This window comes from Strix aluco, chromosome 1, assembly GCF_031877795.1.
Source record: "Strix aluco isolate bStrAlu1 chromosome 1, bStrAlu1.hap1, whole genome shotgun sequence".
In the NCBI taxonomy this organism is placed as follows: domain Eukaryota; kingdom Metazoa; phylum Chordata; class Aves; order Strigiformes; family Strigidae; genus Strix; species Strix aluco.
In genome coordinates this window covers 171131720-171140838 of record NC_133931.1, presented here as the reverse complement: position 1 = coordinate 171140838, position 9119 = coordinate 171131720, and positions in this window count along the sequence as shown.

Below are 9119 nucleotides of genomic sequence, written 5' to 3'. Positions count from 1 at the left end.
GAGCTGGAGAAATGCCTCTATGCCAATTCTGCATGACGATGGAGTGACCTGTCTACAGCAAGGCCAAAACCCCCGGAATCCTGCTCTCCCCGCCAGGTTTTCTACTCTCCCAGTGAAACAGCTCACAAAGCACAATCTGATTCAGGACTGTTACAAAATGCTCCGGTTTGGGCCAGTCCCTGTGCCAGTGTTTTGAGCAATACAATGTTAAACAAGCTCAGGAGGTTGACAGACTCCATCAGCTTTTTGTAGGATTGCACTAGTCATCATACTTTCCTGGAGAAGTCATGATACCTTGGCAGAATGTCACTGTCATGATGTGATTGTAAAGTTACTCTGATCAAGTAACTGGCTGGAGCTCAGAATAGGGAGGACGTGGCCAAATCTAGTCTGGCTGAATGACAACAATTAAAAAAGTTGTCATTATCCCAGGCTACATATTGTCTTGCTTGATCAAATATCTTTTTCTTCACAGTGATCCCCTGGAGTTATTTAGTACATAAAATTCATTTCAGCTGAGCTTTAAATAACCAGAGCCTGTTGCTGTTCATCTTATACTCTACTAATGACTCAAATGGGTGATATGGGTTTGCAAAGCCTCTGAGAAACAACACGGTGCCCCCATACATGGATGCATGCAATGAGATGCTGCTTTGCTGGATCAGAGCTGTGGGATGGTTCACAAATGCTGCTTTTTCATGTGGATGAGTAGAAAGCTTAGAAATCAACCAGCAGCTACCTGAGGTCCAACTGCTCAAGATGTTTAAAACAAACAAAGAAACAACCCAACCCAAAACCTGGCCCTGGAGTAGGCAAAACTTGTGCCAGAAGAGATCTTATTGAGACATCAGAGGGTGGACTATTAAGTAAGTCTATTTAGATTACTGGGCTACTATCCGTTGAGGCAGGCAACCTTACTATCTCCCTCAATGGCCAAGTAATCATGTTAACATAAAGCTTCTTCATGGAGTGGGGTAAGAAAAAACATAACCAATAATGCTAATTCAGCTGGCAGGAGGTAACTTCCTACCCTGCAGTAACTTAATGGCTTTCATACATGTGTTCAGATATTCCTCCTCAATGGTCTGGCATCCTGTCGAGGCAGCTAAGTGTGGTCCAAATGCTTCAAACCAGCAGACAGCCAACCCAAGTTGCTTGGCAGGCTGACTGGGCATGTGATAGAAAAACTGAGCTTGGAAAGAGCTTTAGCCACAGCTGTCCTTTCAGTGTACCCTTGACAGACTTCTGTACATCCCAGCTTAGACTATTAAACAAGGGCTACTGTGTTCTTGATGGTGTGTTGGAGGACTTTGAAAACTGTGGCCTGTGTCTCCAAAGTGCTGCACAAAGTCAGAGTTGGTTATCCCATTCTCTCCTTTCCACGCATGCAAAATTCTTACATTTATTTTACCTTTCAGTCTCATTTTCCACTGTGGTGCAGCAATCACATCCAGGCCTTCAACCAACCCCTTAAGAGATGGCTCCTCAGTACTTCATACAGAATCAGCATGGTTCATCCTTAAACAGATGATGGTATCTTTATCCAGTGTCATGCTGATGTTGGTATTGTATCACACTGTTGTAAACCTCACAGCTTATTCTCTATGGCATTCACCCAAGGAAATATTTACTAAATCAGTGAGAACCCTGCACAACCAATGCACCTTCTGCTTTTGTTTTGCTTTGCCCCTTCTTGTGATGAGAAATATCATCACCAAGCTCTGAGGAACCAGGCAGATACTTTGGCTGGTATGGTTCAGGTAGTTTTATGCAGGAAGTGTGGATGATTGGATATGATGGGACTGGAGATGGGGATCCATGGAGCTACCTCTGGTCTACGTCCCGTCAAACCCTGCAACAGACCTCCCTGCCTGGTTCAGCTTCCCAACTGACCTTGCATTACACTTCCTGGCAGTTGGGTAATGAGAAATCACAGGCTTGAAACCTCACAGCCAGCCACCGCCAGACCCTTAAAGAGCTGCTAATGTGAGTCGTAAAGCCACAGTAGCCTAGGATGTAACAGCGTTTTGACAGCTGTTCCCGCAGAGGAAGTGGGTGAAGTTAGAATGCGTATTGTAAGAATTTGGGATTAAAAAAAAAAAAAAAAAAGTATCAAATGGGTGACTTCACCTCCAGAAAAACAGGTTTCCTTCCCCCTTCTCTCCCATTCCTTTCCTTAGGGCCACTGCTAGCTCTTTGCAAGAAAGTGGTTTCAGCCTGCATCTATGGATGTGCTCAGCAGCAGGGGAGCATGAGAACTAAGTCCAATAAACAGTAGAGGTGCCTTTAGTTTAGAAAGAAGAACTTGCCTGATGTCATACAAGCTTCTAGCTACACGTCTGAGGAATGTGCTTAGTGTGGAACTGTGTGTGTAACCCAGCTAGGAAACTAACAACTGAGCATAGATGAATGTAGAATATATACAAGCAAAAAAACAGAATGAGGAGAAAGAGAGAGAAAAAACAATGAGTGGACAAATTTTATGCAGAGCTTTCTCTTAAATAGGCATGCAAGGTGAGTATCTGTTACTTGAACAAAAAAAATTAGAAATCTAATCACCAAGAGATGAGATGGGAGAGTCAGGTCCCAGGTATTGATTCATCTTCATCATTAACTTAACTCAAGATGTGTAGGTGCTTTTGAGCATCTCACTGTAGAGGTCCTAACTGAGTTATTTAAGACACAGATGCTACGCCTACTCTTTCAGTCTAAATAGAAATACAGACACAGTCAGAGATGAAAGAGGGCTAAAAAGGAGATGTGACTTTCCCAAATGCCTTGGTCATTTTGAGAACTGGGCCTAGAACCAGGTAGTGACAAGTGCCCTCAACACTGTTTGAGATGTGGGAGTACCACTGGTGGCCAGGAAAGAGACACAAATCATGCTGTACTTCAGTGTTCATATCCTTCCTTTCTGCGATAGGAAGCAGACAGGATAACAGCACGATTCATGTGTTTCCCTATGGATTTGCTTCAAGCCTGGCTCTCCAGGCTTATGCTAGATGCTGTCTCCTCCACTTCTGTCATTTATCAGTCTTGCAGTGGGGATCAAAGCTGGCTGGAGATGATGCCAAATGTATGACTCCCTTGTGCACTGTTGGCTACAGTACTGGTGGGCTGTAGCTAGGCTAATAAAGGGTATAGCTGCTGTCAACTGCAAAATGGAGCATTTCCCTCAGGACCTGGGATATAGAGATTGTGAAAGGAGATGCTACCAGCTGATTGGAAAAGAAGAGGAGAAATTTCAGTTTCTGCATCCTCTTCCAGGTCATCTCTGCTCTTACGTCCAAGAGTCACTATGTCGGTATAGGGAGTGGATTAGACTTTCTGGCTACGTCTCCAGTAGTTAACTAAACATAGCTCTCATACTGATGCTACCTGGCATAAACGAGCCCACATCCAACCTAATAAATACTCTCGCTTTCCAGATCAAGCTAGCTCTATGCAAACTGTCTCCTGGGCATGTTAATTCTTGAACCATGCCAAGAGTTGCTTGGGAGTGTGCTTTTGTCTGAGACAAAAGCAAGCCATGGATTTTCTAATACAATATATTCAACTGAGTTCCGGTGCCCGGGAATGTTCCTTGCCACTCTGTAAATCTGTTAAAATAGATGCAGAAATTCAAGTCTTCTACAAATAATCCTCACACACTAAGCCTGAAGTATTTATTGGCCAGTTTTTTCATTCTGTTGGTGGGGAAACCACATCTCAGGGAAGGCTGGCATTCCTGGTTGGCCAGGACTAAATCAAGAAACTGGTCCATCACAGCTGCTCCAGCACTTCAGCCTCTAAGGTACCCCTGAAGTGATTTCTGTAATGGTAACCTCACTAAACCTCACAAAACTCATCACTTTTTAGATGAGACATGGCCAGACCTTGAAAAAGACCTCATGCCAAAAGACAACCAAAGTGGAGGTAATCCATTTATTGCTTATCACTCTTTGTACGCCCTGCAGAGCCTTCCACTGCTTCTTTCAATATGCTCAAGGACTGAACAGCCACAGCTTAATTTAATTATTTATCTGAGGTACCTATATAAGGAATGCAGGTAGTGTGACCTCTACTTGTAGTTAATGGAGAGGTAATCAAACCTACAGAATAACAGAGAGGGTAAGCGATACCTCTCATATGCCTCTTTCTCCAGTGGCTGTTCATGCCTTGGGTTATCTCTGTGTGTGTGTGTATGTGCATGCTCTCGTGCTAGTATATTTACATTCACATTTCTTATAAATTTAACAGCAGGCAGCACTCACTGCAAGAATGCCAAACCCAGGGACTGATACAAAACCTTCAGAAGTCAATAGAAAGACCCTAATGGGCTCTGATCAGCATGTGAAATCCCACATCCACATAACTAATATTAGAATATCAGCTATAAATATTAGAATTCAAGCCCAGAGCTTGTGTTTCAATCCATTTTCCACCTCTCCTTCAATGATAAACTACCCAAAGTCTCTGATAGTAACCCCAGCTTGCTAAGTATATTCTGGCCAGTAACTCCTGCCTTAAAGAGCTTGATATGGCATCAGGTAAGACAAAGAGGGGAGAGTTTCAAAGTTCTGGTTGCTTGGGGCTGTGCCTCTATCTCTAGTCTATGCTATCCCTGTCTTCCACGGCCTCCTGACTTTAATAAGAATTTAGACTTAGCATCAGAATGACACTTCTGTCCTGGCTATGCTTTCATTTATGGCCTTCTCAGCTTCCCCAGGCAGCGTTATTTTCCAAGTTGCTAATTGCAAGGGTACTCAGCATAAATTATCACTCATTTCTCCCCCTCACTTGCACGGAAGAATCCCTCAAGGGATTATGCTTGTTAAAACAGGACCAGGCTCTCTATGAGCAATGTCCCAGGAGAACTGGGCAGCGTGTTGGGAGGGCTGAAGGAATAAAAAGAAAACAAAGGTTGTTGGGCACTGAAGTGTAAACTGGAGGGACCTCAAGCCCTAGGGAATCCCCCAGCATCTGCTAAGAAAGTCTACCAGCTAACCCTACTTGATGATTCAGACAGAAGGCTCTGCGTGTCTGAGATTTCACTGCTTTTTGTAAGGATTAAAAATGAAAAAATGTAGTTATGGCTAACAAGGTAGCACTTAAATTGAACCGTTAGACACAGGTTAAAAAAAAAAAAAAAAAGCATAAAGAAGACATTTGAGGCACTAGTGGGTGTCCTTTACCTGATTTAGTGTCTTGGTTAATTTTACAGACTGGCAAAATGTCCCAAGCTATCGCGTTTTCCATGAGCTACCTTTCTTTTGTTCTTCTGTTTATTGTCCCCTGAGGCAAGAAAACCTCAACAAAACCAAAGTTTTCCCTTCCCCAGGTATGAACGACCTCATCTGTGCCTGTTAGCCTTTCTTTATTCCTTGTGACAAGTCACTGGGATATGTACCCAGCTCAGAAGCACAGGCCAGCTGTACAAGGGCACAGTGAAGATGGAGTATACTTATAACTGAGTTTTATTTCTGGATTTCATTGTCTATTAACTTCGAATTTGTCTTCTTAAATAATGTACTTCTACCAGCTGACATTTGGTAAAAACATGAAGAAGCCATTCTTAGATTTTTTGAATGCTCTGGGCAGCCCATCTTAAAGCCCTAGACTGATTGTGGTCTTGCCCAAACCATGCTTGGTTGAGTCTTCCATGATTTCCTCTCCCCACTGGGCTGGCTCATCTCAGTTACTACAGCTGTAATGGCACTGAAATGTTATTAGTCACCTACCATCAAGTGAAATTACTTTACAGACAGTCAAATCATTTGTTTCCTAATTTCCAGGTCACCGCAAAATGTTCATGGTGGCTGCATACAGCACATAAAAACACACATGATGGACCTAGCATGAAGATGCTTATCCGGAATTGCTTTTCCTTCATGGGTCACCACATTTAAGGTGGTGGAAATCTTCCATCAAGCAATCCTGTGAGCTCCAGTGGGTGTCTCATGCTGTTAATTCTTTCAAGGATAGTTAGTGGTGCCTCTGAGTGAAATGGAAATGATTATAAATCCTGGACAAGTGAAAAGAAAGATGGCAAATGTCTGTTTTGTGTGAATCTGGTTGGTTCCACGCAGGGAAGTCAGCTGTTGTTTCATTGTGGCAGTAAATTACATTGTGAATTGGAAGTGTTGCAGTGGTCTGGAGTGTGAGGCTTTGCTGTGGAGAAGCTGGTGAAAACAAGAAAACTTCGTGTGAGCTGATGGAGGGAAGGTTTCTACTTTCAGTCATGGCTTGAAGCTACAAAGATGGGGAGAAAAAGGCACATGTGAAGTTTTCTGAGATTTCGGCAAGGTTTGGCAACAGAAAATGAGCTGGAATGGATTATTTCAACAGCACAAGTAGGCCACTGGTGCTAGTGCCTACAGCTGATTGGATAATGTTTTGTTTTCTTTCTTTTTCACCTGTGCAAAAAGCAATTTTTTGTTGGAAAACTGAAAAAAAGGATGATTTTTTTTAAATTAGAAAATGCAGCTGTGATGCCTCGTGAAAATCAAAGTTCAATTGCTTCTGTTCCCACTCTCCCCTATAGACCGGCCTCCTGGTCACACCAGGCTCCCTGATGCACCGCATGTCTCCTCCGTGGGCACTGGGGGAGATGAACTGGCTGGGGAGCTTGGTCTGCATCTCAGAGCAGTGACAGAAGGCATTTGAGCTATAACTCTCACAAGATAGTGTGGGGAAAAAAAAGTATTTTCAGTGCATGGAAGTACAAAGGGAGGGACAACAGGAAATTTGATGAAAATAACAATAATTTCCATGGAAATCATAGCATATTTTGTGAAAAGAATTGCAAGCAAAATTCTCCACTCAATGCAAATATTTACAGGAATATTTTACCCATGATTATCTGCAGATAAGAGGATCCTCAGAGAAGATCATCTGTGATACTGAAGTCTCCTGATTCCAGCTCTTGGCTCCTGTTGCCAAGATCAACCCAAGGCCAACCTTACCCGCACCAGTTCTACATCTCACTCACCTGATATCCCTCGACATATGGGATGTGCTAGAGTGCTCTCAGAAAGTGAAGGTTGTTTACATGTGAATCCATATTTCAGTTTTATTTTGGGATTCTTTATTGCTGAATCCTGACAGAAATCCAGAACCCATCAGGTTATACTCATTTAAAATGCAAAACAAATAGCCGTGTGAAAGGCTCATAAAACTGCAGATATGTTCCATATTTTAGGAATTATTTATTTTTAATCAGATATTTCATTGGCTTAAAAAGCATCATCTTGTTGTTTTCTGTTCTTTTCTTCCCTAATAAGCATTTTGGAACATTCTTGCTTTTCACAGGGCTCTCAGTTCACTATTTAAAAATATCTGGTACACTTGTAGGAATCACTAATGGAAGAAAACAGATGCTGTTGTATAGTTAGTCCTAATCACTTTGAGGAAAAAATTCTGCCTCTTTTAAAACAAAAAACCTGAATAGGTAACAAAAACGCAAACTTTTTCCTAAATGTCCTCCCCCCCATCCAAATGCTCTGTCAAGCCTGCCTCCCACCTGAGCTGTAGTTCAACTAGAGCTTATGGGAATTATTATGACCACTGCCAAATATGCTTTGGAATTAATGAGCAATTACTGACTTCGCCTTGGTTATTTCCAAGCATATTGGCTGATTCTGGAGTTAGGGGAGACAGTGTGTGACTCTTGTACTTTCTTTTTTGGGTTGGAAATGCCCTCTATGTGGTCTTCTACCCCAGGAGAGAGCCAAATGTGGATTTCATGTTGCATCCTTGGTGCCTTGCCACTGCTCACACTGGCACCTCTCCCTTCCCAAAGGGATCTGCCCGAGTGGGTGGAGGACACCAAGCCACAGCGAACTGCCCTCTAGATCCTGATGGGCGGAGGTTGGATTGGGACATCTGCTTTGCTGGTCTCAATACGGCTTTGGCTTACTATATACTCAGGCAGTTTACAGAATAAGTAAGATTCCAGTAGGATGCAGCCTTTTGGGAAGCGTTGGCAACGTGGCTTTGCCTCCCTTTTTTTTTCCCCCTTCCTTATGCTGTATTGTCTCTATACAGCTTCATAGGTGTTTCCGAACTTGGCATTAGCCATCTATAGCTCCTATAACTTCCTACCAATGCTTCACTTCTCACACCCTGATGTTTCTCATACCAGTGACCTCAGCTCCTGGCATGTATAAGCCAGGCCTGTTACTTGTAAGCTAGGGGAACATCCCCAGAGGATACATGCAGCCTTCCTGAGAGTTTTTTCAGCAACGATAAATAACAGTATTTGTAATCAGTTTTATGTTAGAAGTCAAAGTATTGCATGCTTGAGTCTATAGCATCTTAATTAGCTATGGACCAGTCCTAGAACTTTTTGCCAGTTCATGATTTTTGGTAATTTTTGATACTTAGAAATTAGATATTTAATATTTAGGAAAACAATGAGACTTTTTAATGAAAACTTTCTTTTTTTCCTTCTGTTTTCTCAGGAAATAAATTCTGTTATACCTTTTAAAATATCAAAATTTTAGCATTTGAAAAAGAGCTGTAGTTAATTCCTGTTTTTAGGGGAGGGAAGCTCTGCATTTGGCCTGGAACTACTAGGAATTTCTTTGCTTGTTCTTTCTTTCTTTCTTTCTTTCTTTCTTTCTTTCTTTCTTTCTTTCTTTCTTTCTTTCTTTCTTTCTTTCTTTCTTTCTTTCTTTCTTTCTTTCTTTCTTCTCCTTCCTTCCTTCCTTCCTTCCTTCCTTCCTTCCTTCCTTCCTTCCTTCCTTCCTTCCTTCCTTCCTTCCTTCCTTCCTTCCTTCCTTCCTTCCTTCCTTCCTTCCTTCCTTCCTTTCTCTCTCTCTCTCTTTCTCTTTTTTGTTCTATTTTCTTTCCTTCTCTCAGAAAGTAACATAGCAAAAAACAAACCAGACAATGATGCTGCTGCTGCTGTTTTGATTGTTGTAGCTGGAGAAATCTGTGGTAAGGCCTAGCCTGAGCTGTGTTTTGGATCAGGAGATGACCAAATCCTGGGGCTATCTTGATCGAGATTTGTTATCTGACTCATTCAAAGGGTCAAGGCTTTGAAGGATCCTGGACTAATATAGTGCTATCTGGGGGTGTTTATATCTTATCTTTTTACAGCTCCTTATCATTACGATCATGTCAAGTATACTGATGGA